This window comes from Nyctereutes procyonoides, unplaced genomic scaffold (genome assembly GCF_905146905.1).
Source record: "Nyctereutes procyonoides isolate TBG_1078 unplaced genomic scaffold, NYPRO_anot_genome, whole genome shotgun sequence".
In the NCBI taxonomy this organism is placed as follows: Eukaryota; Metazoa; Chordata; class Mammalia; order Carnivora; family Canidae; genus Nyctereutes; species Nyctereutes procyonoides.
This window is the reverse complement of record NW_026575082.1, coordinates 27757909-27773897: the sequence shown is the minus strand read 5'-3', so window position 1 is coordinate 27773897 and position 15989 is coordinate 27757909. Positions and strand designations below refer to the sequence as shown.

The 15989-nt window shown below is 48.8% G+C and overlaps 1 protein-coding gene across 6 annotated transcripts in view; it reads left to right on the top strand.

Moving 5' to 3' along the window:
- Positions 1-15989, top strand: part of LOC129514584 (ly6/PLAUR domain-containing protein 6B-like) — a 167212-nt gene that overhangs the window by 84190 nt on the left and 67033 nt on the right. For 3 of the 6 annotated variants that reach the window (XM_055333268.1, XM_055333269.1, XM_055333271.1), the window contains exon 1: positions 8028-8550. The gene's annotated coding sequence lies outside the window, so the exon portion shown is untranslated. Of the gene's footprint in view, positions 1-8027; positions 8551-11650; positions 11733-15989 lie in introns of those variants that run through there. The other 3 variants (XM_055333272.1, XM_055333267.1, XM_055333266.1) reach the window with 3 other exon arrangements.

Below are 15989 nucleotides of genomic sequence, written 5' to 3'. Positions count from 1 at the left end.
ACAGACATGTTTCCAGTGGTAGTAAGTGCTATGCACAAACAAATAAATGGGGAAAAATGAAAAGCAATAAGCAGGCAGAGAAAAGAGAACTAAGGAATGCAGGGATTGCTATTTTAAAGAAATGTGATCAAGAAAGGCCTTTCTGATAAGGGGACATTTGAGCAAGAGCCGAAGGAAGGAAGGAAGGGAGAAAACCCTGTGGATATTAGCTGGAGTATGTTCTGGGCAGAGGAAGCCCAAGGAAATAGTCGGTAACTCCCTGCAGCTCTTGGCCTGAAGGCACACCTTCTTTTCCTTGCTGCTTCTGATTTATAAGCTGAATATTATCACTTTTACCATAGGTGTATGCAGTAGTTACTATTAAGTGAGAATTATGCATATAATATACTTTATTAGAGCAGTTGTTGTTAAGCATCAAATTCATCACCTTCCTATTACATGGAATTCTGATTTTTTAAAAAGCCACAGACAAAAATGAGACGCCAACCCACCAAACTCTTTATTGCTTCTAAGGTATTTGTAGGCATAGAAAACTATTCCTTTGGGGATGAGAATGCTACATAAATGTACGATTGTTTTACTGCCCCTGCAATTCAGATCGCTGGAGAGTGTTCATCTGAAATAAAAGCAGGTTTGCTTGGGGATAGATTTGAATCAATGATATAACTTGAACTTGTGCCAGCAACCCCATCGTCTCCCGGCGTATGCTGCGGCAGAGGGAGATGTTGCTAGAGGGGGAGGCGAGGAATGCAGTGGGTTAGCATTAGCCAAGTCTGGAAGTAAGCCAGGATTCATCTAGAAACCATATAGTTAATCCTTGTCGTCAATCACTGTCGACCGGCCCAGAGCTATGGAATCAAGATCTTCGAGGTTGGCCTCCCGGAGTTAACGGTAGCGAGGCAGACAGTGTCAAGAATACGATAAATTAATAAGAGGATGCCTTCCTATTTTTAAACCAAAGTTATTTTGGTGTCATGGAAAATATTCACAGAATAGTCAAGAATCAACTCTTCAAAGCAGATTACTCCTCGTTACACCTGATCCCCCCACCCCCCGCCCCGCCGCCCCTGCCGTCCCTTGTAATACGCCAATATAAGCTGTGTTGTGTAAATAATGAGGGTTCCTTTAGGTTAAAAGGATATTGTTTCATGTGCATATTTGAACATGCTTATGAATGAACAAAGATGTATTTTTCCAACCTATTTCTATGAAAGCTTAACGAATTTTAAAGAATTAGAGACGTCAGAAATCAAATGAGAGCTAACTTGCCAAGAAGCAGAGCTGATGCATCATTTCTAAGGGGCGCCTTTCTTGCTTCCTTCTCCTGGACGTGCCCTCCGCCGCCGCCCGGCTGCCCCGAGCTCTCGCTATGCCGCGGGTCTGCCCGTGGGCCTCCGTCGCACTCAGGGCCACTTGTTAACTTCAGTCTCTTTCCAAGGCGTTCTGGAAGATGGCCTGTGTCCTCGAGCTCAGAATTCCCAGGCCTTTGTGTGATCCTTAACGTGCAATGGGTTCTGTAGATGTTTATTGAAAAGACGAGTGAATGAAGTAAGACCCATAGCTGGTTCTGAGCTTCCTGGCAACCGAAGCAAAAAGAAAAACAAGCAGACTATACAGTTCTCATAGGAGGGAAGGTTACAGAGAGCATCACCTCAGGAGGTACAATTCTTTGCTTGGTGCTAAGTTCCTGAATGCATTTATCTGATGCAACGTGCTGGAAAGGCCGTGAGTCGCCAGAAATGTTATCTTCTGTTACCTTCTGTTCTCCGAGCCCAATGTGGGACTTGATCCTGGGACTCCGGGGTCACTGTGGCCCCGGACTAGATGGAAGCACTAGATGGAAGCATCTGGAAGTCAGCTGGTGGCTGACAGGCACCTGCAGGCTCTGGGTCTTCATGGGCGTTTCTGCAGCGTCCCCGTTAGAACCCCACGTTCCCAGTGCAGGGGGTCCACGCGAGAGCGTCCTTGTGCCAGTGGGTTTTGTTTCCACGACGGCAGCTCTCTAACAGATACTCTGCTGGAGATTCGAAGGTGCTGGCGGGCTGGGGCCTCAAGCGGAGTGTGAGTTACGGGGACAGGTGCAGGAGAGGCCAGCTGGGAGGCTGCCACAGTCTACGCGGCTCGCCCGGCCGCGGGCCTCGGGCCTTCCCATGCCTCCCGCGTGTGGCCTGGCTGAGCGGTCAGGCCTGGGGAGGAAAGTCCTGTTTCCCGGACACCAGTGGGGCCGGCAGAGCACAGGGGAGAACGAGCTGATAGATACCTGCTCAGTTAAACAATAACAATCATTTTTTTAGCCAGTTGCTTCTGGGAAGAGGGGATCATGCTAAGAAGGGAGGTGTTGTTGCAGAGGAAAGAAGACGGATTGCTTTTAGTCTGGGTGTGAGAGAGTGGACAGACACCTGAAAAGTTCTTTGATCCAGCAACAGTATCTACTGAATTTTTTTTTTTTTTTTTTACTGAAATGTTTTTAAAGGAGGTATTTTCTTTTAAGTTGGGTAATCAACTAGTAGAAAAGACGTTGGGTGGTTAAGTGTTGTGACTCCCAAAGCGTTCTGAGGAGAAAGGCTGGGAAAGATGCCTACTGAGCATCTACTATTTCCCGGGCATCTTGTGAAGAGCCTGAGACATCTTTCTTTTCCTCTGAACCCTTATGGTAATTCTGTAAGTCCAAGAAGGGGAAACTGCGTTAACCAGGTTATGTCAACTCTGAAGACCATTGAGTTAGCGTGGACTTTGTCAAAGCTAGGATCAGATCCACTTGGTGTGTTCCAAAGCTCAGGCTGGTGCCATTTTTTAATTTAATTTAATTTAATTTTATTTTATTTATTTTTTTAATTGATTTTTTAATTTTAAAAGTGCTCCAGTGGCTTCCCATTTGTTCTGAGTCCGCAGGAGCTTCAGAGCTATGGCATGGGGGTGACAGTTAAGGGCCCATCTAGCATTCTCTGCACACAAAACTACGTGTCTTACACATACGTGTACATATGTATTTCAAAAATATGTAGCCGTTTTGGAATTTCCCCTTAAGCTAATGTTTAAAAACATTATGTGTAGAACCTAAACTCAACAGGACCTGGGATGTTGTTGTACTCTGTGTAACATCTCCCATCACAGTCGCCCGACAAATGCTTGTGCATGAAGGAGTGTGAGAATCATTAGAGTTCTTGGTGCCATGCTTTATTTAGTCACCTTGGCTTTTTTTTTTTTAAGATTTTATTTATTCATGAGAGACCCAGAGAGAGAAGCAGAGACCCAGGCAGAGGGAGACGCAGGGTCCCTGCAGGGAGCCCGATGCGGGACTCGATCCCGGGACCCTGTGGTTAGGCAGACGCCCAACCACTGACCCACCCAGGGGCCCCTCAACTTTGTATTAATAGACATTTAGATTTTTCCCATTTTTTCTCTTGCACACACTACGCCAGTACATGCTGCATTACGTTCTTTATCTATACATCTTTGCACTTTATAAGCAAATATTTTCACTATAATAGATTCCTGGGAGTGGAATCGCTGGGTCAGAGGAATACATATTTTAGATCCTGATACGACCTTTTTGGGTGCAGTTCAGATGCCGTATCAGTGACGCTGCCTCTTTCTTACAGCAGGTAAGATGATCTGTCTCACCTCAGTCTGCCTGACGTTAGGGGCTGTCGGGCTTTTCATTTGAATGTATGTATTTTTTTTTTAAGTGAATACATTTTTATTTAAGGAATTTCACATGTGAGTCCTTCCATTGCCAATCACCTCAGTTCTTCTAAAGACTAAGTAATGATCTTCAAGATAGCCCTTTTATTTTTTTGATTTTTTTTTTAGATTGTATGTATTTATTCGTGAGAGACAGAGAGAGAGAGAGAGAGAGGCAGAGACGCAGGCAGAGGGAGAAGCAGGCTCCATGCAGGGAGCCTGGTGCGGGACTTGATCCCGGGACCCCGGGGTCACGCCCTGGGCTGAAGGCAGATGCTCCACCGCTGAGCCACCCGGGCGCCCCAAGAGAGCCCTTTTAGAAGAACTTTTGCTCAAACCACAGTTGTCCTTGTCAGTCCGTCCACAGCCCTTTCGGTTGGGCTTCTTGGATCTGCACTTGAGCGTGGACGTGCTTCAGAACCCCACCCGACCTTACACGAAGCCTCTCTGATCATTTTCTCCAAAGGCACAGACCCATGATTCAAATGACTTTTACTGTGGAGCTTTCACGTCTGAAAACATGGCCCCGATCCCCTGTGGGAGGGTGCTCAGAAGGGCGGTTTGCGTTCAGTTCGCTTTCTGTTCTTTCATGGTAGCATTATGTTCCAGGGTCCGGAAGGCGTCGTGCTGCATCTGAGGCTCTGGTCGTCCCGCTGGGAGCTAGGACGGTGGGTGCCGTGCCCCCCTGCCGGGCTGTGATGACCACACTCCGTGGAGCTAGTGGCTCCGGGGCCACCGCGCGCACTGTCGGCTGGCCCGCGCCTGTGGCCTACTGCCCGCTGTCCCTCTGTGGGCCTGCGGTCCCCGTGCAGGCTTAGCAGGTGGGGCCCGCCCCCTGGACCAGACCCCGTGGACGTGCTGCAGAGCTTGGGGGACTGAGCCCTGGGAGTGAGGGTTGGGCCCGGGGACCGGGGGGCCGTGGGACGTGCCTGGGCTGTTGGCCAGCCGGCCTCGATCCTTCCATCCTGGCCCATAAGGAGGGGGTCTGTGGGCCGGGAGGCGGTGCTGTCCGGGGTCTTTGCTCCATGCAAATGGCCTCCCATTGGCCTCGCCCGGTTCGCAGCCGCAACTCCGGGGCTCACAAAGCTCATGGGGGAGGCTCCTCGAGGCCCAATGCCAGAACTTGCCTCCAAGCTGCACGTGAACACTAAGCGGGCGGCTCGCTCTGCTTGGGTGGCCAGCAAGGGCAGGGCCACACGTCGCTCCCGGCCGCTCACTCTTCTTCTTCAGCAGGTCCCGACGGAGCCCCCGTCCACGTGGCCCGGACTCCCCGGGCCCGGCCTCGGATCCTGCCCTGGGCGGGAGAGCCCAGCTCGTCCCACGGAGCCTGAGCCCTTACCTGGGAGCTGAGCAGCCCTGGGATGAAGGCGGCCCACGTTCCTGCCAGGTGCAGACAAAGGCTGCGTGGTCCCAGAGGGAAGGCCCTGGTGGCTTGATCAGCACCCAGCCTGGCTGCGCCGCCTATCCCACGGGGACCATCGGTCGCAAGCCGGCACCTCGGTGGGGGACACGGTGCCTGCCCCCTCTTGTAATGACGTCACCGAGCGTCTGATGATCTTAGGTGTGCGCTGTGAGCGTGCAGGCCCGGCTCACCCGAGCCTGAACAGCAATCGTTTTCTCATTTTCTGCTCAGTTGAAAGTGTAACAGGTGAAGCAGCATAATGGGGCGGCTGGACTAGGCGGGGAGCCCAACTTGCCCCCCAACTTGCCGCAGCGCAACTGTCCTTGTCGTCGACTCACGCGTGCACCTTCTCAAGATCCAGGGGACGTTGTGGGGGAAGCCGTTGATGGCCGGGCTCACAGGGCTCGCGGTGCCGGGGAAGGGGCACCCGCGGGAACCCCAAGTGTGCGCAGAGCCGGGGGAGCCGGGCGGCAGCTCGGGGCTCCTCTTCTTTCCCAGTGGAAAGCAGAGAAACAGAGGTCTCGTGCTGGTTTGACGGGGGAGTAGCTTAGGCCGAGAGTTCGCGGACTCCACGGAGAGGCCTAGGGGTGGGCCCCTAGTTGTTATCTTAGTCTTTTAATAGTAGGCAGCTACTTTCGTGATGGGAACTGGGCCCCAGAAGCTATTCTGGGGTTGGTGCTGGACCGTGTGCTCGTTCGTGCAACGACATGACCTGCCCCAGAGAACCATGGGCTGTGGGGGCTCTGGGGTGTTTGTCCTCCCGTGGGTTACGAGGCTTTGGGGGGGGTGCTGGGGGCCCTGGACCCCTGGCTCCGTGCCGTGGGGCTCAGCATCTTCTCTTGGGGTCAGAGCTCGGGGAGCGGTGTGTGGGGTGAGCTGGCCGCCTGGTGCTTCCAGGGGGCTCCGAAGAGAAGCAAAGGGGAGCAGAGCCCCCAAAGCTGCAGGAAGGGCGGAGAGGCTTCTTTCTGTTGTCCCTCAGGTGCTGACCTAGAGAGCCGCGCCTTCCCTGAGGGCTGAAGGCCAGAGGAGGTAAAGGTGCCAAGGGAGAGCAGGCCCTGGGGGGATGGAGCGGCCCTCCCGGGGGCAGGTCGCCAGGTCCGGGGTTCCCCAGGCCCGGCTGCACTGGGCGCGCTGCTGCACCCTGAGGGCCGAGGTCCCTCCCATACGCTTCGTTTCAAATAACTTCTTTATTGTTAAAAAGATTTTATTTATTCGTGAGAGACCCAGAGAAAGAAGCAGAGACCCAGGCAGAGGGAGAAGCAGGGTCCCTGCAGGGAGCCCAATGCAGGACTCGATCCCGGGACCCCAGGGTCATGCCCTGGGCCGAAGGCAGGCGCCCAACCGCTGAAACACCCAGGGGCCTCTCAACTTTGTATTAATAGACATTTAGATTTTTCTCATTTTTTTTTCTTGCACACACTACGCCAGTACATGCTGCATTACGTTCTTTATCTATACATCTTTGCACTTTATAAGCAAATACTTTTCACTATAATAGATTCCTGGGAGTGGAATCGCTGGGTCAGAGGAATACATATTTTAGATCCTGATACGACCTTTTTGGGTGCAGTTCAGACGCCGTATCAGTGATGCTGCCTCTTTCTTACAGCAGGTAAGATGATCTGTCTCACCTCAGTCTGCCTGACGTTAGGGGCTGTCGGGCTTTTCATTTGAATGTATGTATTTTTTTTTAAGTGAATACATTTTTATTTAAGGAATTTCACATGTGAGTCCTTCCATTGCCAATCACCTCGGTTCTTCTAAAGACTAAGTAATGATCTTCAAGATAGCCCTTTTATTTTTTTGATTTTTTTTTAGATTGTATGTATTTATTCGTGAGAGACAGAGAGAGAGAGAGAGGCAGAGACGCAGGCAGAGGGAGAAGCAGGCTCCATGCAGGATGCCTGATGCAGGACTCGATCCCAGGACCCCGGGGTCACATCCTGAGCCCAAGGTGGACGCCCAACGGCTGAGCCACCGGGGTTTCCCTCAAATAACTTCTTTAAACTCCTCCCTTCAGACAGTAGTCTGAATAAAAGCCCCCTAGCACTGGGGCTTTTATTCCCCATACCGCGTGAGAAGGTTTCCGCTAACTTGTACGGTTAGACGGCCGAGGAAACAAATGCCGATTCTGAGCTTCTAACGTGTTACCGGGGGAGCTGCAGCGGAACCCAGCGTCGTGGCACAAGTTCGCCCTCCGTTCTGGAGGCTGCTCTTTCTCCAGAGAGGAGTCTTCTCTGTCTGCCCTGTTTCTGATCGTTGTTGCCTAGGTGGAAAAGGAGGAAAAGCTGCAGTTGGAAAAAATAAATTTACGTGAGATAGGGTTCGGCCAAAATATGAAACTATGCTGTAGACTTACCATATGCAAATTTTATTTAAATTGCGACGCTTATTTAGTGCCTAGTGTGCGCTGCAAGGGATTACTGGATACTAGTCAGCCCTGCTTTCATGGGGCTTATCTTGTATCGTGGGGAGCAAATAGAGGAGTAGTGAAATTGTGTCAGGTAGTCATAAGTGAAGGAAAAAAGAAGTAAAGCTGGTCGGGAGATGGGGAGGGTCTGGGAAGGCCCCCTGTCGTAGCTCAGCAGGTCTGCGGAGGCCTTTCTGAATAGGTGACATTGGAGCAGAGACCTGGGTGCATCCAGGGAGTAAGCCGTCTGGTGGGAGTAGGAGGGGATGGGATCATTCCAGGGAGCAGGATAGCACATGCAAGGGTCCTGAGGCAGGGCCAGAAGGCTGTCAATGTGGCCTTTGGGAGTAGGTAGGTAGAGGGGGATCAGAGAGGTGACTGGGATCCATCCAGTTGGTTTGCATGAACGGAAGCAGCCTCCCATCTGTCTCTACTGGTTTTGCTGCCAGTGTCTGACTGAGCACCGTTACGTATACCAGTCAGATAATGAACCTCTTAGAAACCTTGCCGAACGTGTTTGCTGGTTTAACTGCACAGACATGTCAGCCCTGACAGTTCATCAGAAAAGGAATTTGAAGGGAACTCACAAAGGAATCTGGAATTTCTGCAGTTCATTAGGCTTATTACTAGAGACTGCATTTTATTTAGATTCTGTGTTTTAAATGAATAATGTGACTAAAGGCTTTCTGTTTAGTTAAATGGCACAATGCGAACAGGGTAAATATGAGGTTGCTATGCTCTAGTGGGAAGAAGCCTGAAGGAAGCAGCTACGTGGTCTGCTGTGCATTGTGCTACGGGGTGTTTCTAGAACGTGGAGATGGTAGGAGTGCTGGCTGGCACCACGGACTCCGTCGTTGACGCTCACCTTGTTCTCCCCCGAGGTGCCCATGGTGCCACTGCAGAGAGCTACCCTGGGAGTCCTCAGCACCCTGCCCTCGCTCCATGAGCCTTGGGGGCTGCGGTGAGAAGAGCTGCACAGTACTGCTTCCATCGCCTGCCTGCCTGCCCTCCTGCCCCGTCCGTGAGGAACCCGGAATACAACTCCACGTAAACGGTACGCACACGCCTGCCTCATTTTTCTTCTTTCTTTCTTTTTCTTTTCTTTTTTTTTTTTTTTTTAAAGATTTTATTTATTTATTCATGAGAGACACAGAGGGAGAGAGAAGCAGAGACACAGGCTGAGGGAGAAGCAGGCTCCCTGCAGGGATCCCGATGCGGGACTCGATCCCGAGACCCTGGGATCCCAACCTGGGCCGATCTCAACCACTGAGCCCCCCGGGCGCCCCGATTTTTCAGTTTTAAAGGGCCTTCTCAGTCTGGAGGATACACTGCTGACCCTCCTCCATGCCTCCAAAGGCATTTCTAGCAAATTCCTTTCCCCTCTCTTAGACAACCACCAGCACCACCACCACGTGACCAGATACGCTGTCGCATGCTTGCAGATTCTGGAGCTCTTCCGCGACCTAAGCGTAGCCTTGTCTCACTCTTGTCAACGCTCATTACCGGACAAGACCACAGTTGAATCCTTCCTACGTTGATGGACATTACGGTTTTTGTATCTTTTGCGTCACGGTCACTACTGTGATGAAAATCCTTGCAGGGTCTTCTCTTTGCACGTTTGTACGTTTATCTATGGGAAGGATTCCTAAGAGTGAGTTGGTGGGCAGAGGGGGACGGAGCTCTTCCACTTGGACACAAACTGCCAAATCGAATCCATTTACGGCCCCCCCCACCCCCGGCTGAGAATATGTGTTTTCTCGCATCCTAAGCGACACCTCGTATTACCCCTTCTTTGGTGTTTGCAATATAAGTGAAGAATGCTATTCTCCGATAGTTTTATTTGCGCGTGTCTTAGAGTGAAATCTCAATCAGAGGTAAACAATCCTGCGTTTTTGCCAGATGTCGTTTGACCATGATTCTTTGAAACCTGTTGAGACTTCTTGGAGACCCAGTACATGGATAATTTTATACACGCTCCCAAGTGCTTGGGGCGGGGGCGGGGTGGGGGAGGGAGAGTGAATTCTATTTGTTGGGAATAGGGTTTTGAACCCATTTTTAGATTAATCTTGCTAGTTAAGTTCCCATTATGTGTAACCCTAGTAGTCTTTTTCTGCATACGCCATCAGATTACGACTTTCACAAGAGAACGTCTCCTGCTCTGTGCATTTTTCCGTTTGTCCTTGCACGTGTCAGCTTTCACCGGATATTGTTGTAGGCTGTGCTGTTCAGGAAGACTGTAGTTATTTCTTCTTGATGCCTTATAAGCATGCATTTGTTCCTTTTCGTCTCTGATACTAATATTGCTACAGCATCTGACCCCCCCGATTTTGGCTCAGGTCACGATCCCCAGGGTCCTGGGCCGGGCCCCACCTCTGGCTCCATCTCGGCTTCTCTCCCTCTGCCCCTCTGTCTGCACATTCTTTCTCAAAAAACAAATCTTTAAAAAAAAAATATTGCTACACCAGCTTTTTCTCCTTTCAGGTGGTTTTGGTATATCTTTTTCACGTTCTTCATTTTTATATATTTTCTGTGACTTTGTTCTGTTATTCTAGAGGTGTCATTGGAAGACTATAATTGAATCAGATTTGTAAAGCCATTCAGCACCTTGTATTCTAATGTTTCACATGTCCGTAATTTTTGAATTCCTGATGTATTTGAGTATTTTTTTTGCTGTTTTGTGTTTGTCATGTAAAACCGTTTTTCCCCCTTTGCTACTTAAAAAGTAGTTCCTGCCTTTTGTTGGATTACTCAAATTTTCTCTTATTTTTCCCCCTCCGTCTACCTAATTAGAAGATCATTTTATTTTCTAGACCTATTATAGCAAAGTGCCACCAACTGGGTGGCTCAAAACCCTAGAAATTTATTCTCTTGCAGTTCTGAGGCTAGAAGTCTGAAATCAGGGAGTCAGCAGAACCACACTCCCTCCAGAGCCCGTGGGGTGGAAGGAATCCTTCCCTGGGCGATAGTGTATTATGGTTTTCTGGCATTTGTTGGCGTTCCTTGGTTTGCAGTTGCTCCAATCCCTGGATTCCTGGTCACTTCATGCTCCCCCATGAATCTCTGAGTGATTTCTTCCTTTTTTTTTTTTTTAAAGATTTTATTTATTTATTCATGAGAGACGCAGAGATGGAGAGGCAGAAGGAGAAGCAGGCTCCCTTCAGTGAGCCAGATGCAGGACTCGATCCCAGGACCCGGAATCACGCCCTGAGCAGACACTCAAGCACTGAGCCACCCGGGCGTCCCCTCTGAGTGATTTCTACTTTTAGTTTATTATTCCCTCCCTTCTGCTTGCTTTGGGTTTATGTTGCTCTTTTTCTAGGTTCTTGATGTGGGAGATTGGGGTGATTGGAGACATTTCTAATTGTTGTATTTAGTGCTACAAGTTGTCCTCTCTGCACTGCTTTAACTGTTCTACATATTTTGATATATTGTATTTTCATTTTCATTCAGTTAAATATAGTTTTGACTTGCCTTTGACCAGTGGATCACTTAACAGTGTATTACTTCGTTTCCAAGTATTTGGAGATTTGCCTGTTATCTCTCTGTTACTGATTTCTGGTTTGATTCATTGTGGTTGGAGAATACGCTCTGGCTGATAGAAAGTCTTATACATTTGCAGAGGCTTGTTTTATAGTCCATGACGTGTTCTCTCGCGGTCTGTGCTTCATGAGCATTGAAAAAGAATGGATGTTGTGTTTTGGGATGGACCGTTCTAGAAATGTCAGATTCTATTAGTTGATGTTGTTCTCTTATGTTCCTCTATGTTCTTGCTAATACTGTCTAGTTGTACTAACAGCTCTTGAGAGAGGGTCACTGCATTTTAGGAAGCTTTTTTTTCCCCCCAAGAATATATCTTTCCTCTTTGAGGACTAAAATATTATCTGAATTTGGGACGCCCGGGTGGCTCAGCAGTGGAGTGTCTGCCTTCGGCTCAGGGCATGATCCCAGGGTCCTGGGATCGAGTCTCGCATAGGGCTCCCTGCAGGGAGCCTGCTTCTCCTTCTGCCTGTGTCTCTGCCTCTCTCTCTCTCTCTCTCTCTCTCTCTCTCTCCCTCTCTCTCTGTATATGTCTCTCATGAATAAATAAAATCTTCAAAAAAAAATGTTATCTGAATTCATAAGGAGCATTTCTTTCTTACCTGACCATCCAACAGACCTTGGAGGTTCTGCGACACCAGTGTCCCCTTCTTACGCGCTTCACACTTAAAGGCAGACAGTACATCTCAGCCGCTGAAGGTGAGCACGGTGAATCACAGCTGCTGGAGGAAGCGGAAATAGTAATGATTTGAAATTCCCCCGTCCGTACTATTGTACTAAAAGTTAACTGATTTCTTAATACCCGGGCTTGCTGTGCTCTAGTTCATCTTATAGGCTTATCCTGTATGCTCAACCCTGCTGCACGTTACAGCCTCCTGGGAGCTTTTTAAAAAATCCTGATGTTTTGGCCCCCACTCAAGATCAGTTAAACTAGAATCTGTTGGTGTCCCTCTGGGCGCTGGCCTTCACAAGAGCCCCCCAGGGAGGCGCACTGCCAGCCAGGGCCTGGCCTAGCTAATCTCTCCAAATGTTTTTGGAGCACCTTGGGTCTGCAGGTCCTGTGCTAGATCTGGAGAGGCCCAGCTGAGGAACGTCCTTGCTTTTTAGGAAACGTGGTCCCCTGCCATTTTCTGCAGGTCTTTTACCTGAGACCCAGTTCATATTTCTTAATTGGCTGACCTAATCACAGACCACTAATAAGCTGCCTGGGATAGGAGTGAAAAACGTTAGGAGTGTGAGGGGAGTTGGAGTGTAGCAGCCTAGTATTTAATCAGGGAAATAAGAAATACTGCATCCTTTGCATTCAGTCCTTATTTTTTATTTTATTTTATTTTTGATCATTTTAAAAATTTTTATTTAAATTCAATCTGCCAACATCTAGTGTAACACTCAGTGCCCATCAAGTGCCCCCCTCAGTGCTGGTCACCCAGTCACCCCATCCCCCTGCCCACCTCCCCTTCTGCAGCCCTTTGTTTGTTCCCCAGAGTTAGAAGTCTCTGATGGTTTGTCTTCCTCTCTAATTTTTCCTGACTCAGTTTCTCCCCTTCCCTTCTGATCCCTTTCACTATTTTTTATATTCAATGTATGAGAGAAACCACATGATACTTGTCTCTCTCCATCAATCCTTATTTTTGCCACTTCTGTACTTGCTGAGTGCTGTGCTGCCCATCGGTACCCCGTATTGGTATTCTAATTCCCTGCATTCTCTTGGACTAAAATTCTCAAAGTTTACCCTTTCCCTCTCTACTTGATGGATTATAAGGTACATATCTTAATTGTATTCTTTAGGGACTACCTCTGTTTTTCAAAATTACTAAACTTTTTATTTCAGAATAGTTCTAGATTTATACAAAAATTGAAAAACTAGTTGCGCTCCCACACACCCTTTACCCACTTCCTGCCTGTATTACCATCCTACATTAATGTGGTACATTTATCAAGATTAATGAACCAGTGATGATGCATGATAATTAAAGTCCATATTTGTTCACGTTTCCTTAGTTTTTACCTAATGTCTTTTATCTGCCTCGGGATCCCATCTAGGATACACCATGTTACATTTATGGACTATCTTTTTTTTTAATATTCATAAAATCACTTATTTTCCATTTAGTTTAAGTTAATTGGTAGCTTTCTTTCTGGTAAAGCAAGAACATGAACATACCTTAATTCCCCTTTGTTTCTCCATACCAACTTCACGGCTAGTGTTATGTAAATTCTGGATCCAGTTTGCCTTTAGGAACATCAATGCCAATGAATTTTTTATGGGGCAAGGATGTTGCATGGGAAATGGCTGTTGTTGGTCTTCCTGTGCTGAGGACATCAGTGAAAACCACAGGTCTACAGCATCAAGTTTTGGTTGTCACATTTGATGATTTTAGAAATGTGTCTTCGGAAATCGCTAAATGATTTTTCTTAAACCACCCCACTCTCACCCCAAAAGAATGGCAAAGGAAATTAACTGTGCATGACAAAAACTTGTCCTTTCAATCTTGGTACTTTCTAGACCCAGATACCTCTCCATCCCACTCTCTTTTGAGGAGCTTAAAAAACAGAATCATCATGAGATGCAATAAATAACACCCATGGAGCTTAATTGTTTTTAAAATTGCAATTATAACTAATTAAATGCTAAGATGCCAACAGCTGCATGAGAATATTTAACGGCTTTCTTGGAGCTATCCCCACTTCAGATAGGATTTTTAAAAAGGCTACTTAATGGAAACACGTAGCAAGTGGTTATTTTATTTCTCACATAAAGTGAGGAATCAACCCGAGGATTGGCAAGAGGTGAATTCTCTGGGTCTCTTTGGCTGGTGGGCAACCACAATACCAACATGAGGAGGGCCTAAGAGTGGTCAGCAGGCATGGCCACCTGAGGCAAGATCCATTCCACCTGGAGGGTAAGGACTGAGCTCAGTCTTGAAAGATGAGCAGATTTTGCTTTTCATTTGATATGCATGGATTAAACTTGAACTGTGTGCCCATCACCATTAGACCTGGGACCTCTGGGTGGACTAAGTCATGACTTTCACCATGGGGGAGCTCACAATCCGTGGGAGGGGGGCTGATTCATCAGTGGCTGCAGTCAGGTGCAGGGGATGGGGATGGCCAACTATGGCCTGTGGTACCCGTCAGTCTTTCTTTCCTACCTCCCTTCCCCCTCCCTCATCCGTCCATCCGTCCCTCTGTCCCTCCTTCCCTCTTTCCAGCCATTTATTTTAGAGAGTGCATGCATGCGTGGGCTCATGAGTCAGGGGAGGGGCAAAAGGGGAGAAACTCAAGCAGCACACTGCAAGCTGAGTGCAGAGCCCAATGCGGAACTTGATCTCATGACCCTGAGATCATGACCTGAGCAGAAACCAAGAGTCTGATGCTTCATTGACCGAGCCACCCGGGGTGCCCCAAGCTGAAAATGATTTATATAAAGTGAAGAAAAAACAGGGATGGGTATGGGGGTCTCCTGCCACTGCCTCGTTGTGTGTGTGTGTATGTGTTTCTGGACAAGCCGATCCCCATCTGGCCCTTTAGATGACGGCTCAGTGTTTATGGGTTAGAATTGCAGCACACCTGGCACCCCCCCCCAGGCTATAGGGACACAGCTAAATCCGACTGGGGGAGTCAGAGAAGGCGCCCCCAGACGAGGAACTGCAAGAACAAACATCCGACACCTCTTCTACTTTAAATATACCAGCTTCCCTATCATCCTTCCTTGATTTTTTTTTTTTAAGATTTAGTTGTTCTTTCATCTGCTGCTTATCAAATGTGGCTTCAGTTGCTCTTGTCACTGTTGATTGTGTTTCTCTTCGTTTCTCTGAAGCAGAGTTTCTTAACATGAAACCTGTGGATGGGGCTTCAGGGGTTCTTTGAACCCCTAGCCTGAAAGCAAACTGATGCGTGTACATTTACCTGGGCAGAGGGCTCACGAATCTGTCCTCAGGTTTTTAAGGGATCCCTCCTTCAAGCAATTTTGAGAGGCGGTTTTAGAGTGGCTTTGTCAAAATGAAAATCAGTGTTGCTGCTGGTGAGTCTGGCCAGCGCAGGATGAAGCAGAGGGATGGTGAGCTCCATCTGTTGTGCGTCCAGGCCGAGGTTCCAGTAGCTTTGCTGGCTCACTTGACGCTGAGTGAGCAGCTCCTCTCAGAGTACCATGTGGCCAGGCTGTGGGCATAGTTGCTGTTTTAGGGGATACAGGGGAGATCAGAGGATCTCAGCCCAGCTGCTGAAGGAACGTAGAGAAGAACTAAGGTACCAACAATTGTTCTGGAAGATGCAAGCCCCGGGTGTGAGTGCGAGGGGTTCCAGGGAGACGGGAGAGGTGCTGCTTGGGTGCACCTCTCCACAAGGCGTGAAGAACCATATCTGTGTTCCCGTAGCCTCCTGACTCAGCCCAGCACTTCTCCAGGAGGGTGGCCAGGAGGGGCGACACCTCCAAACTGCCTCTGGCAGGGAGAAGGGAGGGTGGATCTACTTGCTGGCCTCACCCCCATGTCCTTTTCATGTTGTGACTGTCCCACGAGGCGCCAACCCTGCTTGCCATGACGCTGGCATTGTCCACCCCTCAGGGACCTCAGGAAGCTGGGTACTGCTCTCTTCAGCGTGCTGGTCTAGGCTGAAAGCAGAGGGGTGCCCAGTGAAAGGGAGGATGACACTCAAAACAGAGATGTTGGGGGTACTGAGGGCGTCAGTGAAGGTGCACAGGCTGTTTCTAGCGGCGGGGAAGGCAGGCCTCTGAGCAAACAGCAGGTGGAATGAGGGGCAGAGGCAACCAGTGACTGAAGGTAAAAATAAGTGAGTGGAGAGGCGAGAAGACCATCCTGCTGAGGTTCATGCTTCTACACACCCAGCTCATGTTGAAGCCTCCAGCCTGTGCCCAAGGGTGCAAGGGGCGAAAACAAACAGACACGGTCTCCTCTTTCATCCAGTGCCTGAGACAGATACCAGTCACTTGATCAC